The sequence below is a fragment of the Arvicanthis niloticus genome, chromosome 20 (assembly GCF_011762505.2).
Source record: "Arvicanthis niloticus isolate mArvNil1 chromosome 20, mArvNil1.pat.X, whole genome shotgun sequence".
NCBI classification, from domain to species: domain Eukaryota; kingdom Metazoa; phylum Chordata; class Mammalia; order Rodentia; family Muridae; genus Arvicanthis; species Arvicanthis niloticus.
Genome location: NC_047677.1, coordinates 35,900,271 through 35,916,473, shown reverse-complemented (window position 1 = coordinate 35,916,473; position 16,203 = coordinate 35,900,271). Strand labels below are relative to the sequence as shown.

At 45.6% G+C, this 16,203-nt stretch overlaps 1 protein-coding gene across 2 annotated transcripts in view; it reads left to right on the top strand.

Annotated features, from left to right (window-relative positions):
* The window catches only part of Bicc1 (BicC family RNA binding protein 1), a 252,100-nt gene that overhangs the window by 195,173 nt on the left and 40,724 nt on the right, over window positions 1–16,203 (top strand). The gene's annotated exons all lie outside the window — the stretch shown is intronic.

The window sequence follows — 16,203 nt, the reverse complement described above, 5'->3', positions numbered from 1 at the left end:
ACTAGAAGCAGCCAGAAGCCAGGTGTGTCACAGCTAGAAGTAGCCAGAGGCCAAGCATGCCACTACTAGACCCACAAGATGCCACCATGGGGGCTGGCTTTGCCAATCCACTATGCTGTCTCCACAATGCTCGGCTGAAGCCCAGACTATTCCCACTATGCCCGCGATACCCAGTAGAAATGAGACGGCTTAAAGCTTAATGATTATCCAAAGGATTTATGTATTTGGAAATGCTCAGTTAACAAGATGCTCACACAATTAAAATTGCTACCCAATTATCTAACCTAGATATTATAACTACCTTAGACTGCTAGAGACACAAGTACATCCATCTCTATCTTCTCCCAATCTCCCAGCTCCACCTCTTCTTCTACTGCCCAGTCACTGAGCTCCACTGCGAATACAATGTAGCAGAATAAATATCCTGCTACAACATATTGACTAGTACTCATGTTTCGGATATAACTGCTGAAGTGGACCTGCTTACGCAATAATGGCATCCCTGTTATAGAGTTACCAATGACTTTCTGGTTGGATCTGAGGCCTGCTCCATAGGAGAGAGTTTCATGCCTGGTAATTCTTATCAAAAGCCCATGGTCCCTGGAAGTTATAATTTGCTGTTATTTTGTTGCTAAGTGTTCATGCTATCAAATTGTCTTCTTAATATTTATGTTATACCTGTAGACCTGGGTTGCTCTCAACTATTGTTACAGAAGCTCCTTTTTTTTTTTTTCTTTCAGTAGACAATAGTTATCAGAGAGTTGTATAACTGGTCACAGTACTAAAGATATGAGACTCAGTGCTCAGCCCTAAACTAGACATCTATATCAATCCCACAACCCACCATCATGTCTCAGAGAACGTCATGGCAGAGGGAGAAGTGGAGATAATGTAAGGGACAGAGAATGGGGTGGTGGGGAGAAATGTCATCTTCAGGAAATAACATGGCTGTTGTATGCATGAGCTCACAGCAGCTACACAAGATGTCTACACAAGATAAAGCCAGCCCAAAATGTTGCACAGTTGGGATAGATGATTTCTAGGCCCCACCCTTACTGAAGAGCTAGATAGTGGCAGCTTAAAGTTACTGAGAAGGAAAAATCACTCTGTATTGTCTGTTGCCCACTGGTAGGGTGCCCATGCTCCAGTGAGTGGTCCTATGTACCATACATACATGGGCAGTAATAGTTGGACTTAGTGTATTATTTAAAAGAAGAAGGAGGAAGAGGAGGAGGAGAAGTTGAAGAAGAAGAGGAAGAAGAGGAGGAGAAGGAAAAGGTGAAGAGGAGGAGGAGAAAGAGAAGGAGGAAGAACTCATGAAGCTAAGAAGAGACATGTTAGGAAGATATAAAGGAAGTTTGAGGGAGAGAAAGGAGGAGTTATGGTCATATTTCCTTCTATAAATATATGTTAATTCTCAAAACAATTATTTAAAAATATTTGTTTTATAAAAGAGCAAAAGATGACAGTAAAAATCAATACAGTTGCTGTTATTATATTTAAAATATACTTGTTGTAATATTTGAAATAAAAGACACCCGTGAGCTTTATATATGCATACAAAGCAACACCAGGCCAAACCTGCATCCTTGAGAGACTTCATACCCTGTTTTCACACAATCTTTAGACAGATCCATTGCATAGACTGAGACACAACCTTCTTAGCTTGATTGACAGGTAGATCTACTCAGGAAAACATACTAGCCCGTACATCCCATCTTTAAATGTGATTACAGGCAAGTTTGCAGGCTTCCCAGAGGAACCCGTCAGCCTCCTCCATATGAAACCAGCTGAATCAGTAGTTACACTCATCTCCATTGAATAGACTTGAAGTTGGCTCATAAAACAGTGTTTATCTGTTTCATACACCATGGGTGTCCATTGCAGGGAGCATACCAGTCGGTGCCTTTAGAGGTTAAAGTTGTAGGAGGCCAAGAAATGATTAGAGATTTCAAAATGCCGTTGAATCCACACATATTTTTCAGAGGTCGTATACACATTGCCACACACTTATCAAGGAACCCCTGACAGTGCCAAGATGTTTCAAGTAATAAGCAGATGAAGAAAATGGACCTGCAGCATGTTGGAGGTAGGGCAGAGACAGGCAATAAGCAGTGTTTCTGCTCTGCAGTGAGGTGGAGTCCTGTGGGATGATCAAGAGGGAAGGAATCGGTCTTTGCGAAAGAGCATCTACTCAGATCTAAAGGATAAAATTGTTTTTTTTTTTCATTTTGAACATTACATTTACGTGTTGACTTAGTGTAGGTGGGCAAATGCCATGCACTTGGACCATGGTGTGTGTTTGGAGGTCAGAGGACAACTTTCAAGATTCATATTTTCTCTTCCTATCATGTTAGGTCCCAGAACTCAGATCATCAGGCTTGGTGGTATGTAAGCATCTTTTCCCTCAGAGCCATCGTGATGGCCCTGGCAATATACATCTTAGCCTATGTAGAGCATAGAATCCACCTCCCAAATGTTTGTGCTTGGAAAGAGTCAAAGGGGAATAGAGAACACCCCACCCCCATACACCAGGCCACAACAAGCACTTGGAACTCTTCCTGAAGGAGGGACAGGGACAGGTAAACAGTACATCTTATCAGCCCGGCAGGAAGTAGAGTGAGCTGCAGCTTAGCTGTACCAAAGGGGTGCTTACAGAAGACAGGTAGAATGGCTGGAGAGATGGCTCAGCGGTTAAGAGCACTGGCTGCTCTTCCAGAGGCCATGAGTTCAATTCCCAGCAACCACATGGAGGCTCACAATCATCTATAGGGGAATCTGATGCTCTCATCAAGCAAGTAGTTATATATGCAGCAGAATACTCATACATTAAAATGAATATTTTTTTTTTAAAAAAAGAGCAAATGGATATGGGTCGATAGTGATAATGTTGGGAGACAGGAGGAAGACATGGAGCCCATGGCAAGGGACTTCTCAGTAGAACTGTGGTCATGTGTGCATGCCTACAGCTCCAGGAGAGCAAGCAAGAAACCCAAGAAGTTAGGACATTGCAAAGGCCAGAGTACCTATACTGGCTGGTTTTGTGTGTCAACTTGACACAAGCTGGACTTATCACAGAGAAAGGAGCCTCCCTTGAGGAAATGCCTCCATGAAATCCAGCTGTAAGGCATTTTCTCAATTAGTGGTCAAGGGTGGGAGGGCCCATTGTGGGTAGTGCCAGCCCTGGGCTGGTAGTCTTGGGTTCTATAAGAAAGCAGACTGAACAAGCCAGGGGAAGCAAGCCAGTAAGAAACATCCCTCTATGGCCTCTGCATCAGCTCCTGCTTCCTGACCTGCTTGAGTTCCAGTCCTGACTTCCTTTGGTGATGAACAGTAATATGGAAAGTGTAAGCTGGATAAACCCTTTCCTCCCTGTCTGCTTCTTGGTCGTGATGTTTGTGCAGGAATAGAAACCCTGACTAAGACAGCATCCTAATACAGCGGCATTTAGAGCATCACCAGGTGCCACTGCCAACTGTGTCACATCTCTGTGAAGAAGACAAACCGTTGATCTTTTCAGAGGCCATCACTGAGACTCCTCCCTTAGAAAGGTACCATCCTTTCAGGCTCTTGCTAACACACATGCTCATAGGTGGCTCCCAGACAGAGAGAGCAACAGTAAGGCGCAACTTTCTGAGTGTTCTTGGGTGGGGTCATGACTGAGGAGAACAGGAAAAAGATTGGAACACTTTTCACAGAAAAGGATACTATAGGCACCCTCTCCTCATCCTGCTCTTGCTTTCAAGGACTTCAGAAACTGTACTAAAGACAAAGAGATGTGGATGCAGACGTTTGAAAGAGTCCCAGGTACAGTTCCCAGTGGCCATAAGCCACAGGGCCTTCACCATCAGTCTTTACTCTGTTCAAATCTAGTTCTTGAGTGATACTAACCCTGCCCTTAAATATTCTTGTGCAGTTTCACTGGGGGACTCTGTTTCCAGGAAATGAGTATGTTTCTAAGTTATCCAGAGCAACTGCACAGTGAACGCCAGATGAACATTGACAACTTACAAGGCAAAAAACCCCTGCCAGGTTGTGCCGCCGAGAAAGCTGTCCGGCCTCATCCTTAACATCTAAAGGTCTCTGTTTTTAAAGGGATCCTGGCAAGAGTGTACCTGGCAAAATCAAAGGCTCTGAACTAAATGCATTTTCTTTTTACATTATGAGCTTGAATCGAAGTGAATGGCACCCTCTGAATTCTCATGTGTGAATATTTTAGTTTCTGATGGAAAATATACAAGAGATTGGAGTGTAAGATAAATTTATACCTGGGATTCTGACACTTAGAAGTCATCACCATTAATACGTCTGTTTTCTTCTCAATGTGTGTATGTCCTTAAAAAGGAATAACACTCTAAATCTTTATTTATGTTTCCAAGTTACTCCAGGCATTTTATACCAATGTGCAACTTCATGAAGAATGTAAAAGAGAGTTTGCTGTCTGTAAAATTATTTAAAGCATATTTTTCTTGATTTTTATCAGTACAATGATTAAGGTTGAATTTTATTCATACTTATATAATTACCATCTTTCTACTGAATTATTTATTTGTATCCTTGACTCATGGCCTCCATGGGATTTTTATTGTCTTTTGAATTGACTTATCAAAGTTCTGTGAATAGAAAAGTTGACTATCTTTCCTTTCAGAAGTGAGAGGGGGGGACTTCTTGTTCATTTTCTGGGGGCTTTTTGTGGAGTGCTGTTGTTGTTCACAGGAAAAGCAAAGTTTTAAAGACAGAGTGCATAACCGTTGCTGTTACTTGCAATATGTAAACAGAATATTACCTTTTGACAAGTGCTTGGTGCATCTTGATTTAAAGATGTTTGTGCGTCAAGAATTGCCATCCGTCACCGAAGACACACATCTCTCAAAACTAAGGGAGGTGTGTGTCTTCTAAGGCCCAATTTCCCTTCGGCAGAGTGGAGGAACCACAAGACACAGAGAAACAGGCAGGCCCAGAGAAGGGATGTAAGGACTGTTTTCAGAATGTGCATCTTTGGGGCTGGGGGCAGAAAATGAAACAGCTATTTAACTAGGCTGTAGAAAGTGGGACTAGGGAGAGAAGGATGGAGGGGAGGAGGGAGGGAGAGAAGGAGGGAAGGAAGGAAGGAGGGAGGGAGAAAAAATTCTAGACATTTTTCAAGTGATAGTTTTCCTGAAAGCCCAGTTCCCTAATTTTAGGCATTTTAAAATTTCATACACATCTTCAAGTTTCTTGAGATCATGTGAGGGAGCTTGAAAACACATTCTATGACATATAGTCAGGGGACCTGTTCTGAGCCGCCGGTCACGATAACAAAGGGAACTTTCTCACCAGACAGCACAGAAGTGACCTTCAAGGTCAAGGCCAGTGCTTGGCTGCTTGTCTCCTGTTGTCCTTGACTGTGACTTGAGTGTGTGCAGAACACGCTAGTTCTGTGCTCAGGTGTCTTCTTTCAATAGAGCAGACGGGAAGAGGTCGCATGTCTCGTGTGGGGGGGGGGAGGGGCTTCCTGCGTGTGTCCCCTGTATTCTGTAAGGACAGCCAGCAGTTGTATGTCAGATGTTTTGTGAACGGCCCCAGATGTTGATAAATGACACACCACTCCTCCTTGGCTGTGGATTACAGAGCTTTGTTGTGCTCAGACCACAGGCAGGATCCCTGGGGCCTGCCATGCACATGGTGACCTGTATTCCTTGGAGAGAGTAAACATTGGTCATTTCTGGCTCTTAGATCTCTCCTTATAACTTGTAATCTCAGTAGTTTCCTGGGGAGGCTCTTTCCTGGCTTGTGTCTGTGTCCCCCCTTTCCCCCCCGAATTCATTAGGGATCTATGAGGTCAGACCAGGATTCCGTTGCATTCCAGATAGTCAGTATTCTGTCTGGCTCTCTTTGCCCATACCCCTCCTGGGTCCTAGGTCATTGCGACACTTTTTAAAACATCACTGTTGCATGTCTTGGGCATTGCCCTCCCCCCTTTACTAAAGCAGCCTGTCCAATGTCCCCTGTGCAGTGACCTCATTGTGACCCCTGTGCAGACTCCCCCCCCCCCCCCCGCTCTGATGTTTCCAGATTTCCCCCGACACTTGGCTCCCTCACCTCCTTCTTCCCAGAATCCTCTTCCTTATCTCTGAAATAGAGACAGCCAATGCCAAAAGCTGAGTCCAGTTAACATTTCTAACTTACATCTCTCCTGCCTCTGCAGGTTTGCGCTTGTTAAACACCTGTCTCCCACCTGCATGGCACCTCTGAGGTTACGAGTGGGGTTAGTTTGTATCACCTTGAATAGAAAAACGGTTTGTACAGTAAAGCCCTTTCCTCTGATTCCGTTCTCACGCTCCATGAAGACATCTGTTGCTGATTACTCGTGCTGGGGTGCCCTCATTCTGCTTCATACTTGGTGTGCGTTCTGTTGTTCTTTTCTGACATTTCTAGGTCTCCCCGAGTCTCCATAACTCTGCTTTGACCCAAACAGCTTTGGGAAGTCCCTTCCAGACTCCTGGCGGAGAAGACCCATGTGTGACCTTGGGTCACCCCTCATTCTCCTGATCTCTTTCCCCCAAAGTCTCAAGGCTGGTGGAGAAAATGATTATGGAATGGTATCTTTATATTTCCAAATCTTAGTCACCATGTTGAGAAATTAGTGTTTCATCTACAAAAGGCCCGACTTCCTCTCCAACTACCTTTTGCGTCTCCCGAGGCTCATAGCTCCTCCTATTAAATTGAAAAAGGACCTATGGGAGCCATCTTGGTACATGGATAAACCTTTCCTGTTTTTTTGTTTTTATTATTTTTTAAGCTAAAACCTTCTCAAAGTTCTGGCAATAGGGTTACGGGTTTCTAAGCAGAGCTGAACAATTGAGTTAAAATGTCCCAAGGCCATTTCCTGGTGCTTTCTCTTTCGAATTCCTGATCTCACCGAGTGTCACAAATGTTCTTTCTCAGAGTTTGAGCATCATTCTTCCAAAGACAATCTTAATAGGAGGTTGGCATCGGGCTTTGTTGGGGCTAGGCAGATGAATGCCAGCCGGAACATTATTCCCATGCAAACTAGGGTTTTGAATTTAAAGTATATCTGATCCTAGACTGCATTTGCTCTCCTGTTGGCTATTAAGGCAGTAATACTTCTTTTCCGTTTTAAACCAAGGCAGGCAAGGAGGGCCCAAACATCATGTTAAGAGGTCACTTATCCTGACTCGGTTTATTGGGGTTCCTGTTGGGAAAGAACCTTCTGTGACCATCTCTAGGCTCTATACTACCGTGTGACTGTTCTATTCTAAAGATCATCTGTAGTCTGGGATCATCAGTCAGCTCAGGTTTTCTATCTTTTTGATAAAAGTGAGATGTTTCTAAGTTTCTCAGCCCATGTAGAGCTTTTGTTTTATAAAAGCAAATGTCCTACCTGGTTGTTTGTTAGCTTGATACAAGTTGGAGCGATCTGAGAGGAGAGGAATTTCAAATTGAGAAGAGGCCTCTATAAAATGAGCCCATGGGCTAATCTATAGCACGGTTTCTTGATGATTGACATGGGAGGAGTCAGCTCACTGTGGGCGGTGCCACTGCTGGGATGGGAGGAGCCAGCTCACTGTGGGCGGTGCCACCCAGGCTGGTGGTGCTAGATGCTGTAAGAAAGCAGGCGGAGCCAACTATGAGGAACAAGCCTGTAAGCAGCACCCCTCCATGGCCTCTGCAGCAGCTCCTGCCTCAGGTTCCTGCCCCAACTTCCCTCAGTCATAAAGCTAACATGAATGTCTCCAGTTGCTGTTGGTCGTGGTGATTTTATCCCAGCAATTGAAACCCTAACTAAAGCTCAAGTCTATTTCTGAGGAGGACAGAGAGAAACTTACTTGTTCCACAGTAAATATGAGCAGCTGCTGGTCGTCCTCACATTGAATTCACCTCTGCTGCTCACCAGAGTGGCTTGCCAACCTAAAGGAAAAGCAATCAAATCAAGAGACGGGGGGTGGGGTGGGGGGGGTGATGGGGGGGGCAATGAGGCAATGATATCTCAGCTGTGACTCGGTTCAAGGAAAGTTTGAAGCCAAATCCCGTCAGCACATGAGACGTAATACGTTTGTTTTGTGCCTTACAAAGCACATTATTCGGGAAATACCAGCAGGGCGAGCTCTGTTTTCCATCTACTTTGATACAAAATCACACATTAGTGAATAAGGCAGAAGAGGAGGCCAAGCCTGGCCTGGGAAGCCAGCTGTTGATCCACACCAGCTGTTGATCCACGCCAAGATCTCCAGGCTGCTCTCCCTCCCTCAGCCAGGGCAGAGGGCACCGTGCCAGCACATTAGCACCAGGGTTCTTGGAAATAGCTTAGAGGTTAGATAAACGACATATAACAAGACAGCGCAAAACTGCAAAAATAAAGATATCGGGTTAGTTTAGGTTAGTGTAAGAACATTATATGGTTCAGAGGTGAGAGAAGTCAGTCCTCCCTGAAGAGGACCATAGGCCAGTTTTCTGCACCCGTGTGTCAGTGACTCCAAACTGTTCTCGTAAGTCCAGCTGCAGGGGTATGCAGTCCCTCCTCCATCCCAGGCAAGCACCATATACATGTAATTAAAAATAATAAAAATAACTTTTAATAGGGGTCTTAAAACTATTATAGTATTACTCTACAGGAAAGCAATGTAGATTTGGAAGGAAGCTTAGCGGTCTGACCCAGACCCTTTCCTGTTGCTGTCACCAAAGCTCCTGACAGCAACTTAGAGAGACAGACAGACAGACAGACAGACAGACACAGACTGACTGTGTGTTGAGGCTTGGTTTGTTGCTGTGTATTATAAGGCTAAATTCTATATCCCAAGGTCTAATGGCTTCAAGAGGAGGAGATCCTCACACATACACCAGCTTTTCTTGTGTAAACCTTGCCCCCTACGTTACTTGTGATTGGTTAGTAAAGATGCCTACAGCCTGTAGCTGGGCAGAAGAGCCGTAGGCAGGGCTTCGGTTCTTGGGCTTGGGGTCAGAGGCAGAGACCAGGAGGAGGGAGGAGAAGGAAGAAGGTGCCGTGAGGTAGGTGGATCTCAAGAACATGGCCGTGAAGGCTGGCTAGTTGGAGGAGGAGGGGCCCAGGCAGAACATGGCAAGTGATATTTCAGGGTTATTGACAGGGACGTAGACAAAATAACTTAGAGGGTTGATATCTGCCCAGCTCTAGTGCTGTAAGGCTTATTATATATGGAAAGGTTTTGTGTCTTTTATTTGGGAACTGAATGATCAAAGATGGGGTAGAGACCCCCAAATAATATTTACCTCGATGTGTGTGTGGGCGTGTGTGTGTGTGTGTGTGTGTGTCTTGTGGAGGGTAGCTGTTCATATCACTGTGGATCAGAAGCAGGAAGAACTTACAAACGGGAGTGAGGTGAAATATATTCCAGAGTTCTAAACCCTCCATCTATGTGCTCCACTTAACAGTTTTCACAGACTCCTAGACAGTTCCACCAGCTGGGCAGCAAGTGTTCAAACCACAACAGCAGCAGCAGCAACAACAACGATCGGGAGCCAGCGGGCACCTCTCATAATCAAGCATAGTGCCACATTTTCTGTATTTATTCTCCCCCTGTCTTCGTTCCCCCTTTTCTTCTCTTCCTCCCTCCCACCCCCTTCTTTCTGCCTCTTTCTGCCATTACCACCCCTCCCTCCCTCCTTCCCTCCCTCCTCCTTTCTTTCCCTCCCTCACCCCTTCTTCCCTCTCTTTCCTTCTCTCTCCCCTTCTCTCTCATCCTTCCTTTCTCCCTCCCTCCTTTTCTCCCTCTCCCTCCCTTCTTTCCCTCTCTCCCTCCCTCTCTCCTTTCCTTCCTCTCTCCTTCCCTCCTTTCCCTTTTCCCCTCCCTCCCTCCCCTTTCCCTCCTTGCCTCCCTTTCTCCTTCCTTCCTTTCCTCTACCTCCCTCCCTCTCTCCTTCCCTTCTTCTCTCCCTCTCTTTCTCCTTCTTTCCTTGCTTCCCTCTTTCCTTCTCTCTGACTCTCTTTACTACTCTCCCTCTCCTTTTCCCCCTTCACTGTCCCTTCCCCCACCATCCTCCAGAGGCTCTCAGTGACTGTCCCACAGAGCTTGTTAGTAGCTACCTCTGGACTGACTCAGGAATCCGTATATTTTCATCCCTATATGAAAAGACCTGAGCTGACATTAGAAGTGTGGGATGTTCTGTGTACAGTATTCCGGTTCTTCCTGGCTTCCACTCTGAGGTCAGTGAGCACCCTTTGAGTGACCTGGGCCTTTTTCTGCTCCTTGATATGTATTGGTTTTTTGAAAGAAAAAAAAATGTTTTAAGCTTAAGGCCACACAGCCTTGTTTGCACGGGTTCTCCAAAATTGGAAATTGGACTATGATCACATCACCTAGAATGTACCCAATCTCCTACCCACCTAATCTGGAAACTTAAGTCTGAAATGCTTCGACATCCAGATCTCCTTGGATGCTGTCTTGATGCCCAAACCACAAAGTGCTGCTATACTTAGCCTGGTGAGATGGTTGCACTCTAAGGCAAGCATGCAAAAGGCGGCACAAACAATCAGCTTCAGTTCTAGGGAGCACATAAAGCCAGTGAAGTTGTGCTTAAGTTTGCCCCCTCCCCCCCCTTAGGAATCTCATCCTATGGGTATGCAAATACCCAAATCTAAAGGGAAGGTACAGACACAGTCCCATGTACTTCAAGTCAAGGACACCTGTATCAGTTACCTTGACAACACAAACAAAAGCATCTGAGGAAAGGAAGAGTTGATTTTAGCTGAGAGTTCCAGTGGGAGAGTCCACACTGGTGGCAGGCAGAAAGAGGAAGTGTGAGAGAGATTATATGGTTAACCCTAAACACAAAACAAAAGAGAGTGAACTCCAAGTGGGGTGAGGCTCTGGACTCTCAGAGTCCATCTCTGGTGATGTCCTTCCTCCTGCAAACTCTGCCTCTCAAGGGACCACAATCTTCCCTGTAGGCTTAGATTTTTCAAATCCTGCTTTGATAAGGGTTCTTAAATACTTCAACCTTCCTTCTAGCCCACCGACCGAAGGTAGGAGAGAAAGATCTTTAATAGGACGAGGGGGATGGGGACCTATTTAGAAGTAGTTCTTTGGGGCAATTCCAAACACCAACCAGTAGCAGCAGCTTGATCTAGAAGAAATTTCGAGGTTCTGCCGAATCAGCATGAGTCGGTAGAAAAGGCAAGAAGCAGCTGGAATACCATGAGAAATTCTCCGGCGCCATTTTTCTCTACCAAGTCACAACAAGCGAAGACCAGCAAAGCATTGCAAGATGAACCAATGCCAGAGCATCAGTCACTGTCTGTTGGTTTATACTTATACGCTTTCCAAATAGCACACGTCCTCTCAAGTATCTGCCTCAGCAAAACTTCCTCTCATGAGACAGCTTCCAGAAGAACATCACATGACACAACTGAGTCTCCAAAGAGACCAGAAATTTCCACTCCCTTTTCCAGACAGCACCACCTGCTGGAGGCCAAGTGTTCAAACATATGAACCTGTGGGGGACATTTCACATTCGTTTGAATTCACCATTATTAAAAAGCCATTATATTACCTAGTAACTGAGTGAGGTGAGAACTGTTGGTGGCAATAGACTTCACACTAGCCAATCCTGGATAGCCTAGCTCTTACCCCACCCCCAGCTCCTGTTGGCTAGACAGTGACAGAGTTCAGAGACATTTAAGAAGTTAAACCTGACACAAAAATTAAAAAAAAAAAATTTATCTGAGCCAGGAGAAAATTTCTCACTCTGATTTCTTCTCCATGAGTGTAAAGCTGGTTGGATGCTTTGGTGAAATTTACCAGTGCTTACAAGTCAGGATGTGGGCTCTACAAAGATGACCTTTATTTGGGTTGTAGTGAGTGGAAGGGGTAGGCTCAGTCAGCCAAGCGGTTGTCTGTCTATCTCTAACAGACCAGATTGAATAATAGACTGAATTTGGGGGGAGGGGGCTGGAGAGTTGGCTCAGTGGTTAAGAGCACTGACTACTCTTGCAGAGATCCTGAGTTCAATTCCCAGCAACCACATGGCGGCTCACAACCATCTGTAATGGGATCCGATGCCCTCTTCTGGTGTGCATGAAGAGAGCTATCGTGTACTTGCACACATAAAATGAAATGTAAAAAACTGTTTTTAAAAATAGACTGAATTTTGGGGTACGGTGGGGTACCGCTTGTGTTCAGCAGTGCTCAGCCACAAAGATGGGACTCAGCTACAGTCTGTGGGGGAAAGAACAACAACCTAGGCTAAAATATCAATAGTGCATAACCGTCTGCGGCATGAAGAAGGGGTGTGTCTGAGTGCCGTGTTTTCTTTGGGGTTTTCTGTGGAAAGGAATGGAGAGAAGGTGGTTCAGGATTACATCATGCTTCCAGGGATGTCTGTGAGGGTGGAAGCTCAGGGGTGGAAGCAGAGCCCAAAGACCATCTTCCTAAAAGCTGAAGGTTAGGATCCGGAAGCATGTCAACTTTAAAATGTTCACTGAAAATGCATTTTTTTTGAAGTGTTCTCATAAGAACCATCAAGGGCGTCTATGAACTCACAGATGGAAGCCATAAGAGCATCCCTGTGAAAGGTATTGAGCTCCGCAGACCAGGGCCCGTTTTCTTTTTTTCCTTCTGTGGTGTACACATACCAGCACAGCTGTGTTTCTCTAATGAGATGGTTGCTATCCAGTCTCCTCTCTTCCATGGCAGGTGACACACCTGAAAGGCAGGAGCAGACAGTCGTGGTCTGAATCTGAAAACCAGCACTCTTGCGAGCGTCTGATACTAGGATCGGAATAGTTGAAATTTAGAATTTTGGTGGGGAAGCCCAAGGCACATGGTCATCTCGGGAAACGAAGGGACCTGAGTCTAGAGTCTCCTCCATATAGACATTTTTGATGGTAGAGACCTGCTAGTCTGTTCAGTAGTCCCGTGGGTGTGGATATCTCGCTTGGATTATAATATCCCTGGTTTTATTCAGGTGGTCCGCACCCATAGTGCCAGAGTGGACTGACAGCTCTCTGTCACAGGACATGTCTACACAGGGGAAGCCATAGGCTGGGGACACTTCGTTTCTGAGGTGACCAAGCCGAGAACAACATGAGTTGGGAACCTGAGGTGTGGTTGGAGAGTAAGTAGTGCCATTGGGATTTGACCTCAAAGTAATTAAGTCTGAGGATGGGAGAGCTATGCACGTGGTTCCTTTATCTGTCTTTCGATGCTTTCTGGCGGATGCTCCATTCGTTCTGTGCTTATCACTGGGGTCAATACTACCACTCACCGTTGAGTGTTTCTAGGGTGGATTGGAATGCAAACATTTATCCCCTGTGATTTTACATGATCTTCAGCTGAAATCGTTACCAGGCACTGGCTCTCAGGCATGGCAAGAAATGAATGAGGTTCTATTCAAAATAGAAGCAGGCAGCCTGCACATGTCTTCTATGTCGAAGCGAGAGAGGACCAGAGAAGAGGAGCATGCATGCCCCTAGCCATCTCATCCCTGTAACCCAATGTGGCAGTGTTTGTTTTTCTCTGTTTCTATTAAGCTTGGCTAATCAAAGAGCCGCTTTCCAACAAGAGTTGGGCCTGAGGGTTGGGGTTAGGGGTTTGAAGACATTGCCCAGGCACAGCTGTGTTAAGTAATAATTCACTTTCTGACCACTAGGTGGTGCTCATTCACTTCCAAATTTGCTGTTGAGGTTTTTTTTTTTTCCTTTTTCTTTTTTCTTTTGCTTATTGTTCTGTTGTTGAAAAGGTTGATAACCAAATTATCCTTAAACTGAGCATGCCTGCTCCTCTACAGGTGCAGCTGTATAGGAATTTTAATGTGGTTATCCAGCCTGGGAAGTAGTGGGTTTACAAGTTAACATACCTTGCATTCGGGCGCTCTCTCTCTCTCTCTCTCTCTCTCTCTCTCTCTCTGTGTGTGTGTGTGTGTGTGTGTGTGTGTGTGTGTGTCTTTCTCTCTCTCTCTGTGTGTGTGTGTGTGTCTTTCTCTCTCTCTCTCTCTGTATAAAAATACTGATTTATATTTTTCAGAATCATTTTGTCACTTCTGTCAGACCAGTGCATAGATATTGCAACAAACATTCTCATGGATTGATGTGGTTTTCTTTGTGTATTTAAGAGTCCTCTGGATAAGCCAGTGAAATGCCTGTATTGTGAATGGTCATGGCATGTATGTGTTGTGAAGCACACCAGGAGGCCTGATGGCCATAGGGGTCTCAGAGTAGCTTCAGAAGCAAGAGGCAAAGCAGAGGACACTTGAGACTGGGATCTGAATGTGGGTACTGTTCTGGAGGAGTCAACTCATGTAGACATCTTAAGGGGAGCATGTTGAGAGTTAGCTAGCAGATACAGAGAAAACACCAAGCTGGGCCTGAGCAGGAGGCATTGGGAAATGAGTGATCAGGATCTCTGGAGATAAAAACGGGTTCTCTCCTAGACTGTGGTGGGCGGGCATCCGTGAGCCTTGCTTTTAGGTTCCCTGAACTTAGAGCCGATGAAAGACATTTTTAGAAAGTCTTGAGCAAACTTAAACTCTTTGCAAATGTCAGAGACAGGACTAAAAAGATAAGGGGATAAAGAGAGACTCAGGCAGGGGTAACAGAGTGGACAGGACAGAGAAGGGCAGGGCTCCAGTGAAGGGGTGATTAAGTGCAGGTTCACCCCATAGTCCGAATTCCAAAGCCGCAGGGAGTCATCAGCTGTCTCATATTCTGGTCTCATAACCTGGTCAGAGGAACTGAGTAGTCTCAAGCACATGGATTTCTCCTCTCCTTCCTTCCCTGGCCTCTCCCCCCGATTGACCAGTTGCACCTCAAAACATGTGATGTGTTCAGCATGACACTGACTTTGGCCTGTGGGGTAGGCGGGCAGTGGAGGGATCCCGACATGGGAAGACATATGTAGTTCAGATATAATCCCTACACAGTGGTTCTGGGTCCTTAACCTGGGTAATTCATGCTTTGGAAGAACAAAAGGCTTGGCGGTTGTGGAAGGCAACTGGATATTTCGGATCTCTATCCTGTACCGGACAGGAAGGACTCAGGGAATTCACTGGCCATGATCATGACATATTGATGATCATAACAAGAGTATCTATTTCTTGACTTCACCACAAAGGACTCTCCACTTACCCCAGGATGGTCTTCATCTGAACCAGGCTGGCCAAATACAGTGTCAGAACAATCAGGCTGCTAAATTCTGGGAACCCAGTGAAGGAGAAATGGAAACACACACCCTTGTGGTTCTGAGTCCTTGATTTCTCACTCTCGGAGGGGTCTCGATGCTGCTGCACATGGACTGAAAGGATGATGCAAACTCCAGATCAAACAGGATCCCTCATTCATCTGAGAGCGTGTGCCTTGGGGGAGGGGAGAAAGTGAGAAAGCCTTCTCCAAGGATCTTAGTTTTAGGCGAAAGGCCTTCTCTGAAACAGTTCTCTGGTCTTAGCTTGTGCATATACTTTTATTCGAGTGGGCTTGTACACGTACACATTATTCAAGGTAAATCAATGGTTATCTAGTTTTGAGGAAGGGGGTGAGAGAACCTGGGGAGGGGTGGGGTGGGGGCAAAGGTCATGGGCTGAAAGTTAAGGCTACTGAGATGCCCCACTAGCATGGGGAGGCACTCCAGGAATCTACATGACATTCCTCAAGTAGTCAACATGGGATCCAGATCGCTTGGAGAAGAGAAAGCTCCAGCTGACAAAGAGAGTCCGCCCTTTTGCACTGAGCTCAGGGATGTCCATCGGCATCAGACTTCAACCATCATCCTCAACCATCATCGGCATCAGACTTCAACCTTAGCGTCAGGGCAACACAGCTTGACCAGAAGACGTGTCCAGGACCCTCCCTGTGCTGGAAGAGGCCAGCTGTGTCTGGCTTTCCCTCCAGTTCCTCTTAGTGAGCCTGACAGGCCTCTTCCCCTACTGCAGCCGGCTCTCCAATCCTCACGTCTTGTATCCTACTCTCTCTCAGATGATAATCAGTTATAACATGTAAAAATAACTTATGAAATGTTGTTTAGCCTCCTCGTATACGCAAGCTCTGTGTGGGCTGGAATCGTCTTTACTGATGCATTTGCCAGGCCTTGGTGCACTACCTAGTCTAGTGAAGGCAGTCAGTAATCCCTCGTGAATAACTGGACACTTCCCTATTTACAATCCAGTTCAATAAACAAATCACGCTCTGTGTATTAGTCACTCAAAATGAACTCTGGATAAATATGAAATATTCCC